Genomic DNA, 15,887 nt, shown 5'->3' on the forward strand with positions numbered 1-15,887 from the left:
GAGTTGAAAATTTTGAATTCGCAGCATATCAAAAATTACATAATTGATTTACTTTTCATCTTTGAATTCACTTTTCATTTTCAGAATTGAAGTGGGTTCACTGTTCACTTTTCACCTTCGACATTCTAGATGAGTCACTGTTCATGGCATTCATATGCTCTTTTAACTAATTAAAGTTTCATCAAGATTAGTATGTCATTCTCGTTCAGTTCATCTTCATGAAAGTTCAATGAGGTTGTGAGACCTCATAGAACTAACTTGAGGCACACCAAGAGAGAGGGGATGAATTGGTTATTTAAAAAAATTTGTTTATCACAATAAAAATCTTTTTGTAATCTTTCAGTACTTTGAAATAAACAATTTAATCGCTTGATGTGGAAGCTAATAAAATTAACAATACTTATAACAACGGTGATAATAATTGAATCAACTCAATCTAACATCAACCACATATTTTTCAACTGTCAATTATAAGGAAAATAATTTTAGAAATGAAAAATGCATAAAGAACTTGCCAAAATTTTATTTTGGTTCGGTCAACCTTGACCTACGTCCACTCTACGGAGTCCTCCACTCTGGGCATTGCACCAACACAAAGTGACTCTTTTTTTGCTCATACAGTAAGGTTGAGAAGCCTTACAGACTCACTTTCACCAAATCTGATATGGCGGAGTGCCGGAAGCTATACCACCTTCCTCGGTGACGGCAGCAGTCCTTGAATCATTTTTCTCCCTTGTAAAGAAGGTAGAGAACCCAAAGCTTATTCTCTCTCCTAGACAAGGCAACGTACCTCCAATTTTTTTCTCTCTCCTAGAGAAAGCTGAGTACCTCGAGGACTTGACTTAGAAACCTCTCTCTCAAGAGAGCCTTCAAGGACTCACCAAGGCCATAGGAGGAGCAAGGGTGTAGCTTGCCCGAAGCAACCGTGTGATCCCCTCACACTTCTTCTTCCTGATGCTCAACCTCACCTTCTCCTTCCTCTCAAACCTTGGATATCTCACTAAAGCTTCTCTCTTATAGTTTCTTTAGCAGTCACATAATCCTCTCTTATTACTAAGAGATTCTAAAACATTGCTTAAGTATTAGGCTTTAAGAAACCCTAAAAATTTAAGTTGGTCTCCATTGTTCGTACAATACGATATGAATTTGTACAATACGATTAGTTCAAAAACTAGATCCATCCAGTACAATACAAATAGTCGTTCAAGCGAACTGTTCAATTTTTGTAACACATCGTACAGTACGATCCAAAGATCATCTTGTACGATCTGTTTGCTTTCTCTCTATTCGTATAGGATGATTCCTAGGATGATTGGAAATCATCTTTGTCTATCCTCTAATATTGTTATCATCATAAAATACGATTAATTGATTTCAAGTCGGTCTTCCAGTATGATATGAATATCATATAGTATGATTAGTTCAAAAATCATGATTTTATTTGGTACGGTCTTTGGGCAATTAAAATTCATCTCTACCAATTGTATGGTATGATAATGATCGTATAGTACGATCAACTATCATTAATTAAATCATGATTTGATTGTCTAATTACGGGGGTTAATTTCAGTAAAATTTCAAATTTTTTATAGTATGAATCACATCATATAGTCCTATAAGTTCAATTTTTAAATTTCGAATATCTTACCTAATTTATTTGGCGATTATGAGTTTTAGATCGTAACGAATTGCATAGTACGATATGAATCGTATAATACGATTAGTTCATAGAAACTAATTATTCAATTAATCATTAAGCTCATTCTCTCTATAACTGATTGTACAGTACGATTGTTAGTCATACATTATGATTAATACAAAAAATTTAACTTTAAAATTTTCTCACTCCCCTTGAGTAAGTATGCACGGTCACATAATTGCATGCACTCTTATATGGCCAAACTTAATAAATATAAAATAAAGAAAAATAAAAGTACATACTATTTTACTTGACATCATATTTTACCCAGTCTTGAGCTTCTAGTAGCCTTGATCATTGTATATTTTACATATAATATTATTGCTCACAGACAAAAAGAATATCCATAATATTCACTAAGAAAAAAAAATAATTCAATCAATAATGTTCGTCATCATCAAAATCATAGACTAGGGGTCTTGGATTACAACAATTTCCTCTTTTTTGATGATGATGAATAATGTTGGTTAAGAGGTAAAATAAAATTTTCTTTTCCTAATCTCCCCATCACTAGGTGATAGATTTCAAAATTAGTGGTTGCATTTTTTAAAAAAAATTTGATTGATTTTTATTTTTGATTATTTAGTATAGAGAAATAAAGTAGCAAAAAATAAAAAATACAAACAGAATTCTATTAAAATAAAACATACAAGCAAACAAATATTTTTTCTCCCTCTTTTGACATCACCAAAAAGAGGAGGAACAAAAAAAGTGAAGTTTACAAGGCAGGTAAGTAATAAAATATAACAAACAACACCAAAAATAAAATGGATCCTGATCAGGTTGTGGTGGTGGTGGTTGTTGAAAGTATTTATGTATAGAGGTGAATTGAACTTCAATTTAAGAAAACTCTTCTCCAAACCATCCCATGTCTTCCTCGTACTATTATTGTTGTTGTTGAATGTAATAGTCCAACCTATTTTCTAATCGCTCAAGCCTCTGAATTATGTCGTCGTGAGGGTAGGCAAGATAGGCAGATGTAGATGGTGATATTCATGGCGATGCATGTCCACCTATAGGAGCAGCTTCACCTTCTTCATAAAAATCTGGCTCATCATGCTCTTGCCCCTGGTGGAAAAGAATACAGAAGGAAGCATCCATATAAAAAATGGGAAGATTATTAGGAGGAGCAAGATAGTTGATTTGATATTTCTTATCTAAGACATAGCCTATGATGTATTCTTGTATGACATTTTGCTTTCTTCTGGCATTGGGATATCGAATTTGAGTCATATTTTGGATATAATTAATAATCATCATAACTTTATCAAATTAAGTATTGAACATTATAAAATAGGTGACAGGGAAAAAAGTATAGTGATGTTGACAGGATCACTAACTTTAGGTATAATTAAAGTTAGAAAAACATGCTGGATGACTCGGCATTTTGATTGAGAGAGTGGACTAAGGGTTGATGTTTATTTAAAGCCATATTTTGAATGGTTAGGTTTATAGTACTCTAGTTAAAATCAGTTCTAGAGGCCATAGATTATGGATGGGATCTTTCAATAGAAATATCGATATACTCCCCTAGATCTTGCTTATTGATTTCTATGTGTTTTCTACATATATAGGAGGTCAAGGTGAAGGTTTTCACATTGACCATAAGATTTGCTAGGAATTTGTAGAGTAGTTCGGAATTAAAAGGAAAAGCTAGAGTGACAAGCTAGGAATTGGAGACTTGTAGAAACAAAGAGATTCTTCACCTCAAAGTTAATAGCATGGTTATTGAGTATTCTGGAGGAGGTGATTTGAGCCTCCTTGAATTTGTAGTATGCATCTTCATCTCTTGCGTATAGAAATCGTTCGTTGAAGTGACGAGAGGATGAAGAGCTCCCTTGGGTCATTTGACCATGTTTACTTTCACCGATCATTGGAGAATCCTAGAGTATGAATACAAGAAAGAAATATTTGAGTGGAATAAAAGCTTAGAAACCTTCCAATTTGTAGAGTTTGTGCATATTGTATAGTACGATTAGAAATCATACAATACGATCAGGAGAGTTAAATCATCTGGATGATTTGTTAGAAAATGTTGGTCAAATCATACATCGTATTGGATGACCTTAAGGAATTTTGTTCGTCCTGATGAGTCATCTGAACGAATTTTGACTAAATGCATCATACAATATGAACAGTTATTCGTATAATACGAAGTGTAATAATGATCATACCAGCAAAATTGAATTCATCCTAACAAATTCTGATACGTGGATTGCATAATATAAAAGGTTGTTCGTACATATGAAGTAAAAGTATAATCATACCACTAAACTAAATTCATCATAATATATTTTAACACATGTTTCGTACAGTACGAAGGGTGGTTCGTACAGTACGATCACCAATAATTGAACTCATATGGACCATTAATTTGGCTAATGGCTGTGATTTGTTCATAAATGGTCATATCATATAGTACAAACGTGGATCATATAGGAAATTTTGGAGATTGATTGAGAATAATATGAATATTGAGGAGCCGTGTATAGTAGGGGGAGACTTCAATTACTTACTGAATAAGCATGACAAGATTTGAGGATAAAGATTTATGTTCTCACATGGTCCTCAAGAGATGAAGGAGTTTATGACCAATAACAACTATCACAATATTGGTTTTATTTGTCCTAAATTCACATGGTGCAACAACAAAGAATGACTAGCCAGAATTTGGGAGAGATTTGATAGAGTTTGGTTAAACTCAAAATCAATTATGGAAATCTCTTCTACAGCCATTAAACATCTACCTAGAGTGGCGTCTGATTACTGCCCGCTACTACTTCAATTTTACAGTACAAAGTTGAACAAGCAAAGAGAAATTAGATTTGAGAACTTGTGGTGTTCCTATGAGGTTGCTAGGGGGATCATTGCTAATTCATGGAGGAAGAAGGATTTTGGAGGTGCTGATGAAATACATAAAAGGAAAATCAAGAGATCTCTAAAAAATTTGTACCATTGGAGCAAGAATAAATTGAAAGAACTCACCTTGAAGAAACAAGAGCTACAAGGGGAGATTTTGCATTTGCAAGAGATGGAGGCTATAGAAGACGGTTTGAACCAGGAAAACCTATTGAAAATGAGAATTAAGGTACATGAATTTAACATAACATTGGCTAGATTGGCGACATGGTGGAGACAAAGGTAAAAAAGCCAATGGATGGAAGATGGAGAGAAGAATACACGCTTCTACCACACTTATGCTATGACAAAGAAAAAAAGCAACTTGATCAATCAAATTGCTTGAGAAGATGGCACGCTGGAAATTGGCCAGGATTCTATCCATGAGGTAATTGAGAACATTTTTTCAAAAAAAATGGAACAACCGTAATTGTAATATGGAAGATTGGCCAGGCTTTACTAATGATGACTATATTCAAGAAGAGATAGTTAAAATACTGAATTCAGAATACACAAAAGAAGTTTTGATGAATATTGTTATTAAGATGAATATCAACAAATCCCCAGGTGCTGATGGTGCTAATGCTTATTTTTTAAAATCTTATTAGGGCATTGTAAAAGAAGAGACTTGGAATGCAATTGAAAGATTCTTCAAGATAGGGGATATGCCAGAGTATTGGAAGGAGACTTTAGTTGTACTTATTTCTAAAGTCCCAAATGCATATGAATTCTCCAAATTAAGACCTGTATGTTTATGCCAAATCGTCTACAAAATGGCTGTAGGGATGATTCTTAGCAAGCTTAAATTGCGTCTCCCAAAGGTTATTTCTGAGAACCAAGGAGCTTTTGTACAAGGAAGAATCATATCTGATAACTGTCTAATTGCTCAACAGATTACTAACAAGATGAGATTCTCAGTTGCTAAACCGGGATACATGTTATTAAAGTTAGACATGGAACAAGCCTATGATAACATGTGTTGGGAAACATTAAATCAAGTGATGATGAGATTGGGAGTACCAAAGAGGATGATACATCTGATTATGCAATGTGTCAATAATCCTAAATACTCGATCAACATAAATGGTAGAAGAACAAAATAGATAATGGCACAATGTGGTTTTAGACAATGATGCCTGTTGCACCTGGTTTGTTCATATTGTGCTCGAAATTACTATCCAAGGCTCTTCAAGCAAAATCTTATCAATTGGGCATAAAATTAGCAGGTAATATTGAAAGAGTAACACATTTGATATTTGCAGATGTCATATTAGTGGTTAACGAGGCCTATAGAAGCAATGCTAAAACGTTGATGCAAAACTTCAAAGATTACTGTGGTTGGACTGGACAAAAAATAAACTCTCAAAAGTCTATGGTACTCTATGGCAAGAAGGTTCCGAGGAAGAGAAGAAGGAATTTAAACAAACTTATGGGAATAAAAGAAGTCAAAGAATTCAATCATCTGCGAATCAAATTGACATTAAGAAGATCGAAAGCATTAGACTACAATAATGCTATTGAAAAATCTATGGGAAGATTGAATTCATTGGGAGCTCGGTGGTTATCCATGGCAGGAAGAATGTTACTAATAAAAACTATTTTTTCTACTATGCTTTCTTATCAGGTGGTTCATTCACTAATTCCAAAAAGCATTTTGATGACAATAGACAAGCTATGTAAGAATTTTCTATGACATAAGGAAAATGGGAATCAAGGAATGCATTACATTGCATGGTCTACATTATGCTTGTCTACAAATTTTGGAGGCTTCGGCATGCTAGGAGAAGCAGATAGGCAAGGACCAGTAAGATCAAGACTTGCTTGAAATTTCATACAAAACTGAGACTCACTCTTAACCAGAATTTTGAATAATAAATATGGAGATGCCATTTCGGAAGAAGGTGTTAAGAGATGTTCCTCCCCATCTTGGAAGATTATGAAAGAAGGTGCAACTTATCTGAAACCAATTGTAAGATGGAAGGTCAACAATGGAGAAAAAATTAGCATTATTAATGATACGTGGATACTTGATAAAAGATTGAATTCTTGGCCGGCCACATGTAATGCAAATGAACTTCATGACAAAAAGTATCCTTCTTAATCAAAGACAATGGAAGCTGGAGTCAAGAAAAATTGATCAAACACTTCTCTGAAGAAATGGGAAATCTGATTCAATAAATTGCTACTGGAAATGAAGGAAGAGAAGATGAGGTAGAATTTATCAGCACAAATTCAGGAAGATCAATAACCTCCTTGTCTTATGAAACAAATAATCATACTCAAGACGGTAATGTGAGAGACACAATCTGGTTAAAAAAACTGAAAGTAAACCAAAGGGAATTCCTTTTTTGGTGGAGATTGCTGAATGATGCTTTGCCGACCAATGAATGGTTATGCCATAGAAGATTGTTTTGTAATAGAGATTGTCCAAGAGGATGTTAAATGCCAGAAGACACGTTACATGTGGCTGCAAGATGTTGTAAACTAAATGAAATTTTATAAAAACTGAGACAATGGGGAATACATATGCCGTCGTTCCAATGCGTTTTTCATTGCGTAGAGGAACTAAAGCACATAGGAAAGACTAATTGTGGTCTTACAAAAATCTATGTTTCAGCAGTTTACTACAACTGGAAGTGTCGGAACCTAGCTAAGCATGGAAAACCTGTTCCCCTACCGTTTATGTTGCGGGTGAAATTTTATCTAATGCTTGTGGTACAAATTCAGCTCCAATCGAGAAGAACTGGAACACCAATCGAAAAAATATGTCCAAAGCTTAGTGTCCCCCTCCCAAAGGTTGGATTAAATTGAGTGTTGATGCAGCTTTTTTACCATCAAATGTGGCTGGAATTGCAAGGGTGTTGAGAGACCATAAAGGAAGAATGTTGTGTGCTTATGAAAAAAAGATGATACATTGGGATATTGCTTTTTTAGAACTAAAATCCATAGTCACATTTGGGGACTACATGAAAGGATGGATGTGTGAATATGAGGGAATAATTATAGAGGGAGACAATGTAAATATCATAAGCAAGCTCCACGAATAAATAAAGAGAAGATCAGAGAAGAACAATAAAGCTCTAAGGCCGGACCTCTCATTTCTGGAAATCTTCAATAATATCATTTTTAATTTTGTTCCTAGAGATTGTAATAAGGCAGCAGATTATTGTGTCAATCTTGCTTTATTAGGTGATTCTTATTGGGAAACTTTTATAGATACAGAACTTCCATCAAGCTTTTTGGACTTGATAAGGAAGGACTGTGATAGTTTTATTTTTCTTTAGAACTTTGTAATTAGTTTCTTTTTTTAGCACTAATGCAATTTGCATCTTTATTCAAAAAAAAAAAAAGGCTAGGGAAGTACAAGATTTTTTTTGTGTGTAGAGATCTTAGCCTGTTTATGTAGGAAACTCTGTGTTTGGTGGAAGAAAGAGTGTGGAGAAGATCATTTGATCTTTTTGGGTGGCAAGTTTCTTATTACTTCTCTTATATATTTTCTTCCAATAAATGAAATGAAGAAAAGTTTGCTTATTATTTCATCAATTTCCAGCTAATTCTATAGATTTAGGCTAATGATGTGGAAATAATAAGGTGTTTTAATAAATGTATTAATATTTTCAATATATTTTGTTCTTCATTTAATACATATATTGGCCATGTATGTGTAAAAATATAGTGTGATGTATAGCCTCGATGGAGGAATACTGGAATAATTAGGAGTATTGAAATAAAATGTTGGCATGCCTGAACATAAGTTGTTTGAATATTTGAGATTTTATGGAGATATAAAATTATAGGAAGGCCTCTTTCATAATTATAAGCTTAATAGAGATCTAAAGATGCATATGCTCTGATCCACATCTAAAATTAAGAGACTAATTAGAAAAACTATGTTATTTGTATTCATTATTCTAAAACACTTTATTTTCATAAGTTTCAACTTTTTTTACAAGTTTTACTTTCAATACTGACAAAACCTTAAAAATATTGTTTTTATTTTTCAACATAATAAGTTGTGTATTTAAAGTAAGCATTAGTAGTTAAGTTATAATTAAGCAGAACACTTTCTCACGAGTTTGACACTCTACTCTATCATTGTATTACTTGATTCATCATATATACTTACATATTTTAGCGGGCTTATATTAATTTTATATTAAAGGAAATATAAGTATATTTTAAACTTAGCAAGTTGCATACTAGCTCATACAGCTATCTGCCCATCATTTACCAAGTTTGACCAAGGATTTCCTTAAACTCTAAATTTATATAAATGACCTTACTTAAGCTAGGTCAAATCCTAAATTGTAGGGTTATGTCCAAAGGCTTGAAACATATCCATAAATATGCTTAAACCTAATGGAGCTCATGGTTGACCCTGATTGACCAAGTTGATCACATGAACTTCACTTGACCTAAATACCCATTTCAATCATTAAATTAATTTTAAACTTTGGGATGAAATCTTAAACCCCTCAAACACTTCCATAAACTTAATAAAATTCATTGGAGGCCATGGTGAACCATGGTTGACCATGTTAACCATGCGTGCTTCATTTGCCCTAAATGCTCATTTCAATATTCAAACTTATTTCAAACATTAACATGGTGTACTAAACTTTTTAAATAACTCCATAAACTCATCGAAGTTCATGGGAACCATTGGTTCATCATGGTTGACCAAGTTGATCATAAGAGGCTCTTTGGATCGATACACCTATTAATGTAATTAAACCTAAATATTATTGAACCTTAGATTTAAACTTAACCAAAATAATGCATATATCCTAAACAATCTTCCCTAGATAGCCCAAGCCTTGGTAGCCTAAATGGGTAAAAACCCATTATAAGTAAATATGGTCTGCATGATGCCTAGCCATATGACTTATTACACACTTTAAGCTTGTTTGAATGCAACCCAACCCATCTCTAGCCAGTGGTGGCTATCAAATGACCAAAAAACATTTAAAACCTGAGTCCATGTACATATCATATGAGTCATTGAATCAAAATAGCCCACCTCAAGCTCTTAGTTCCTCTTGGACACCGACCTACAACTCAATGGATGATTTCAAATGTAAATAATTATCTGGTACAACCTAATGAAACAAAAATTCTAAACTTATTCATCTGCTAATATTCCATAAATACCTTATATGCTGAAGTGTTGTTCTTACATTTGCATTCTTGAGTTTCTCCTGTGTTTAAGGAAACCATTCCCATACCTTCCCACAGCCTCCTAGTGTCGAGCAAGCTTTAGTGAGTTCGTGGTTGTTAGAAGGTAAAACATATTCTAGTCTATTTTAGAGCTTATTCCTCAAAGAGAATTCTTCCTTATGGTTAAATGAATCCAACCCAATAAAAATCCACATCACTTGATTTTTTTTTGGAGGTATTACACAAACCCATATATAATTTATTAGGGGTCTAGTACATTATGAATAAAATGTTCAATCCACAGTGATCCAACCTTTGGATTGATCATTTTCCTCACATAGATTCAACTAGTTCAATTTGAAGGGGATTTGATTTTTTCAAATGACTCAAATTTTACTGTATGCAAACCCATATGATATCTCATAGTTTTGAGTCCATTAATCCCACTTTTATTTTTTTTAATCAAAGCATTCTTGTCAATTAATTGGATAAAACTTTAAAAAATCATAATTATTGATTAAGTAGACTGAATTACATAGTTAGACTAACTTTATAATGTTTTATAACGAACAACTTTTGCAAAAATGTTCTTATTGGAAAGTTTTAGTGGTTTTACCCCACACCAAATATAAGGGCACTCGATTGTTTTGTGTCGGAATGAGTTTTGGTGGATTGTTTGTGTAGGGGTTTTATGTGTCATTTGATTTGGAATCTTTTTCATAAGTTGTTTTGGGATTGAAAATTTTATAGATGGCTTTGCATAGGAGGTTTCTTTATATCTTTTTTGAAACAAGATTATATTTTGTATGTGCGTTGTCTTTCTTCTATTTGTATTAGCTTCTAGAGTCGAGTTTGGAGAAAAGGAAAGCTTATTTTGGTTTTAGATTTGGGAGCCTACTTCCTCTTTGATAGTTTTGAATTTTATGTAGAAAATAGTATATGTAATTGAGTCGGGTTTTTGCTCGAGTGCTTTACTTGGAACGTGGGGACAATAAATGGCATTAAAACACCTTCTCTCCTATTTATCTTACATTGAATGGGAGTGAAGGGTGTTTTAGACACATGCTTGGCTTCGAAGAAGCATGTCTAATAACAAAATGCCTACATTCCTTTATTGTTTTGTTTTCTCACTCCTGTTCTTTTTGGCACTTTGTAGTTTTCATTCTTCTCGCATTTTTTTTTACTACTTTTCTAATTATTGACTTATTTCATTCATAGATCCCTAAACCTATTAATACATGTATGAATGTCTAAAAAGGTTAGAAAATCACTTGCTTTCGTTCCCCATAATACTAATGACACCTAAGGATAAAAATTAAGAATCGAGTCTTAGATAACATAGACTTAGAATGCATTCTCCTTATAGGATATAGACATCGAAACAAAAAAACTTAGTGACATGTTTTATTAGGTTTAGCTTTCTTTAATCCATTAATAATCATGATTCCTTGGTTAGTTCACTTAATTGCATATCGTAAACTTTTTAGAGTAGGTTCAAATTTGGTGTGGAGTTCATTTCGGATGTGTTTAACATTCCTAAATTTTCTTAGGCTCATTTGAACCTTATATTGGGCTTAATTGAGTTTTGAATCATTTGGGTAAAAATTTGACTTATTAATTCAAAATTTCAATTACTTTAAATCTTTAGAGAATTAGGCAATGGGTTTTTTATGATGTGTATAGGAATGTTTGAGGGTTAGTATCCTAGTTATTTTGTCCCCATCAAAACACTAGATTAGCATAGAGAATCAATCCCTCTTACAAAAATTACCTAAAATTTAATGTTTGTCTAAATGTTTTCACGCTTCCATGGAAGCTTCCTAAGGTCCTTAGGGACCCATGAATTAATTTCATGAAGATTTGAATCTATTTAGACCATTATTTAACAAACTCTAATTTTAAACTAAAAAGTAATCTAGGAACTTTAAAAATGAATATTTGAATATTAAAAAATCAGTAAAATATAAATCAAATTGCACTATATTCAAAATAATATACTTAATAAGAGAAAAATAAAAGCCCTCATTAAAAACTCATTAAAACCTTAATTTACCTAAATGAACATTAATTAAGGTTTTAAATAAATCATAAAAAAATAAACATTAATCTAAATGGACTAAACTTTTAGAGATACCATAATGCATTATTCTTTGACATAACTTTTAGAGATACCAAGTGAAGTCATTTGTAATGATTTATATGCTGCTATTTTGGATTTCATTAATGGCAATTCTATTCCTAAGTTTTTTTTTTCTAGTACTTCTATTGTGCTTATTTCCAAAAAGGTTGATGCTCAAGTTGATCTCTAAGATTCATTTGGTTTGCTTATCCCCTTGCTTTCTAAAATTATATCTCCTTACCAAATGGGGTTGGTTAAAGGTAGAGCCATTTCTAATAACATCCTTGTGGCACAAGAGATTATTCAAGATCTGGAACTTAAAGTGCGTGGTGGAAACATGGTTTTTAAATTAGATATTAAAGCTTATGATAATATTAACTGGAAGTTTTTGTATCATATTTTACAGCTTTTTGGTTTTAATTCTAATTTTAATAGGTTGATCAAAAATAGTATTGTGGGGTCTTATTTTTCATTTATTATAAAAGGTAAAAGTAACATTTTTTTTAATACCTCTCATGGAATCAGATAAGGTGATCCACTTTCCCCACTCTTTTCATTATTGCAGTTGAATATTTGTTTAGAGGTCTTACCAATCTCTATGAAGATCACCCGAACATGTATTTTTGCACTTTTGGTGTTTCCCTATCTCTCATTTATGCTTTGATGATGATGTTATTATTTTTTCCAATGGTTCTATTAATATGGTTAATATGCTTATGACTTTTTTAAATAATTTTGAGTTGTTAAGTGGTTTAAACCTTAATAGAAACAAATGTTATTTTATTACTCCTAAGAATTTGTCTAGTAGTTGCATCATTGCTATTAAAGGTATCAGTGGTTTTGTGCAAGGTTTCTTACCATTAAAATACCTTGGTGTTCTAATTTTTAAAGGTCATAAAAGATCCTTCTTTTTTTTATGACTAAATTCTTGTGGTGCAGAATAAACTGAATTCTTGGGAATTTAACTTCCTTTGCTTTGGGGGTAGATTGGTGTTGATTAAAAGTGTTATTTGTTCCCTTCCTATTTATATTTTTCAAACTATTCAGCCTACTTTTACGGTCTGTGATAGATTGGAAAAATTAATTAATAAGTTTTTCTAGAAATGCAAGAGTGGTAATTCTAAAATCCTTTGGCCGACTTGGAATAAGTGTTGTGGTACCTTGGAGGATGGTGGTTTGGGTTGCAAGAACATGGTAGATTTAGCTCATGCCTTTTCCTATAAACATTGGTAAAACTTTCATGGTAATTCTAGTATTTGGTCTAAATTTATGACTTATAAGTACTGTTTTGGTAATCATCCAACAACTTGTACTTATAAAATGGATGACTTTAGGGTAAGGAAAAGACTTTGCAATATCAAATGGGAAGTGGAGCCTTATATTCTTTGGGGTATTAGTTGGGCTAATTTGTTTTTTTGGCAAGATAGGTGGCTGAACTAGTTGTCTATTGATAATATGCTCAATTCGATTTCTACCTCTGCTATCAAGGTGAATTATTTTATTACCAATAATTGCTAGAATATTCAGAAACTTTTACAAGTTATTCTTATGTCTATTATTAATCATATTTTGCAAATTTTATTAAACAATAATGTTGATGATCTTATGTTGTGCAACATGGCTAACAATGACAATTTTAGTATTAAGAAGACTTGGAATAATTTAGATCCAAGTATGACTCTTCCAAAGTTTTTTCTTTGTTATGGAACAAAAGCATTCCCTCTTCTTTTGCTACTTTTATTTGGAGAGTTTTACATAATTTCATTTCTACTAATGAGATTTTAATTAAGCATGGTTTCATTCTTGCTTCTAAGTGCCAATGTTGTTATCATGTTGAGAATATGCATCACGTTTTTATTTTTGGGCCCATTGCTATTAAACTGTGGCATCACTTTGAGGATATTTTTAAACTCAATTATTTTAAGGGTGATATTTCTATTAAGGATATCCTTCATTTGTGGTTCGCTAATGTGAGAGGTCATGTTGTCAATCTTATTCCTTCCCTTATTCTTTGGTACCTCTGGCTTAGTACGAATAACTCTCTTTTTAACAATATCACCATGAATCATAACCAAATTATTATAAATGTGAAAGATAATATTTGTAGGCTATTTAATGTTAATCTTCTTAGCTCCAAGAATTTTAAAGGTTATTCTCATGTTGCTAGGGAGTTTGGTATTGTCCTTAATGATAAGGCTATCAATGATAGTTATATATTGATTTATTGGATGAAACCTCCTCTCAATATGGTTAAGTTAAATAGCGATGGGTTTATTAAGGGGGATTTGTGTGGTTGTGGTGGCATCATTAGAGGTTATAATGGTAATTTTGTTGTTGCTTTTGCTAGTCCTCTTCCCGCTTGCTCTGTTATTTACTCCGAGCTTTCTATTATCTTGTTTGGTTTGAAATTTTGTCTTTCCCTTGGTCTTGTTAATATTTGGATTGAAGTTGATGCATCACACATGCTTTGTTACCTTAAAGACAATAACAAGAAAAGTTGTAGTCCTGAATTTTTCTATCTTATTTGGGAAATTAAACAGCTTATGAGTTTCTTTAATGTCAAGTTGATTCATATGCATAGAGAAGGCAATGCTTATGCTGACTAGTTGGCTAATCATGGTTATTAGCTTCCTTTCCTTACTAAATTTTATTATAATCAGCTCCCCTTTCTGTGAAAGGTATCATTAGATTAGATAAAATTGGCTCCCCTTATGTTAGAAAATATTGATTCCTTTTGCTGAGCCTTCTTTTAGCCTGGTGGTGATTCTGGTGCTTTGCTTTTTTGGGGTGGTTGTTCTCTAGTTGACTTGTCCATCTTTACTTGTCCTTGCATTTGGACAGTGGGATGGGTTTTCCTTTCCATATTGTGGTCTTTTGGAGTTGCCATATCATTAAATGCTATATTATTAAAGATTGTAAGATTTGTACATGGTTATTTTCTTACCAGCGTGGTTTTTGGCAATCAGTATACTAGCATTCTTGACTTAGTTTTTTATGCTAATTGGTGGGATTGGGCTGGTTTAAGCTATATTGGAGAATTTATTTTGCTGTTCAACACTCATTTTGCTGCTCATCTACTCCCAGGGTTATTTTGAAGTGGATTTTTTACAATCCTCATTTCGACAATTTATGTTGTGTTGTTCCGTTTCTGTTCGGCTTGTGGCCTTTTTGCTATATCCTTGGTCGGGAAATGCTCCAGTTTTTTGATATGAAGTCTTTGTCTTGTTTGTTTAGAAATTGTTGGGCTATTAGGATGAAAGTTTATGGCTGTATGCTGGTTGTATCTACGCTCAGTTGTGTTTCTTTCTATTCCAGTGTGGCCTTCCCATACAGGATCGGTGTGAGTCTGGGTGGGTTGGGGAGTATATTGGAGTGGCATTTGAGTGTTGTGTATGATATCATATCAGATACAACATGCCTGAGCTGTTTTGTCAATCCCTTTTGGTTTGGTAATTTTGTTTCTAACGGTCTTGCTGCAGATTTTCCTATGAATGGAAGTGATCTTCCGTATTTCTGTCTTTGGAATCGGCTTACTACTGCTTCAGATTTTTGTCATTGGAAGGTGTTAATGATTGTTATTAATACTGGTTTTGATGATGTTGATTTCATTCTTCCCTGGTATTACTTTTTGGCATATTTACTCTTGCTATAATCATATATATACTGATTATTCTTCTCTTGGTTGTGCAACCCAGGTAAGTATAGTGGTAATAATTACTATTATTATATTATTTATTCATCTTTATGTTTTAATGTGGGGTGTGCTGCTTTCAGTTGTAATTTTTGGAGTGTCAATCACTTACATATTTATTGGTTGATGAGGTGGGATCATTATATAGTTTTCGATATAAACCATTGGATTAGTGGCAGAACTAATTTTATTATTTATTTTCTATCTAATATATGCTTATTATTTGTTTGGTTTCAGTTGCACTGTAGTGTTAACTTTCAGGTTAATTTGGAAATTTCTGTTGGGTGGCATAATGATTTTTTGAGATACTGAATTGAGCTTAA

The sequence above is a fragment of the Dendrobium catenatum genome, unplaced genomic scaffold (genome assembly GCF_001605985.2).
Source record: "Dendrobium catenatum unplaced genomic scaffold, ASM160598v2 fragScaff_scaffold_421, whole genome shotgun sequence".
Taxonomy (NCBI): Eukaryota; Viridiplantae; Streptophyta; class Magnoliopsida; order Asparagales; family Orchidaceae; genus Dendrobium; species Dendrobium catenatum.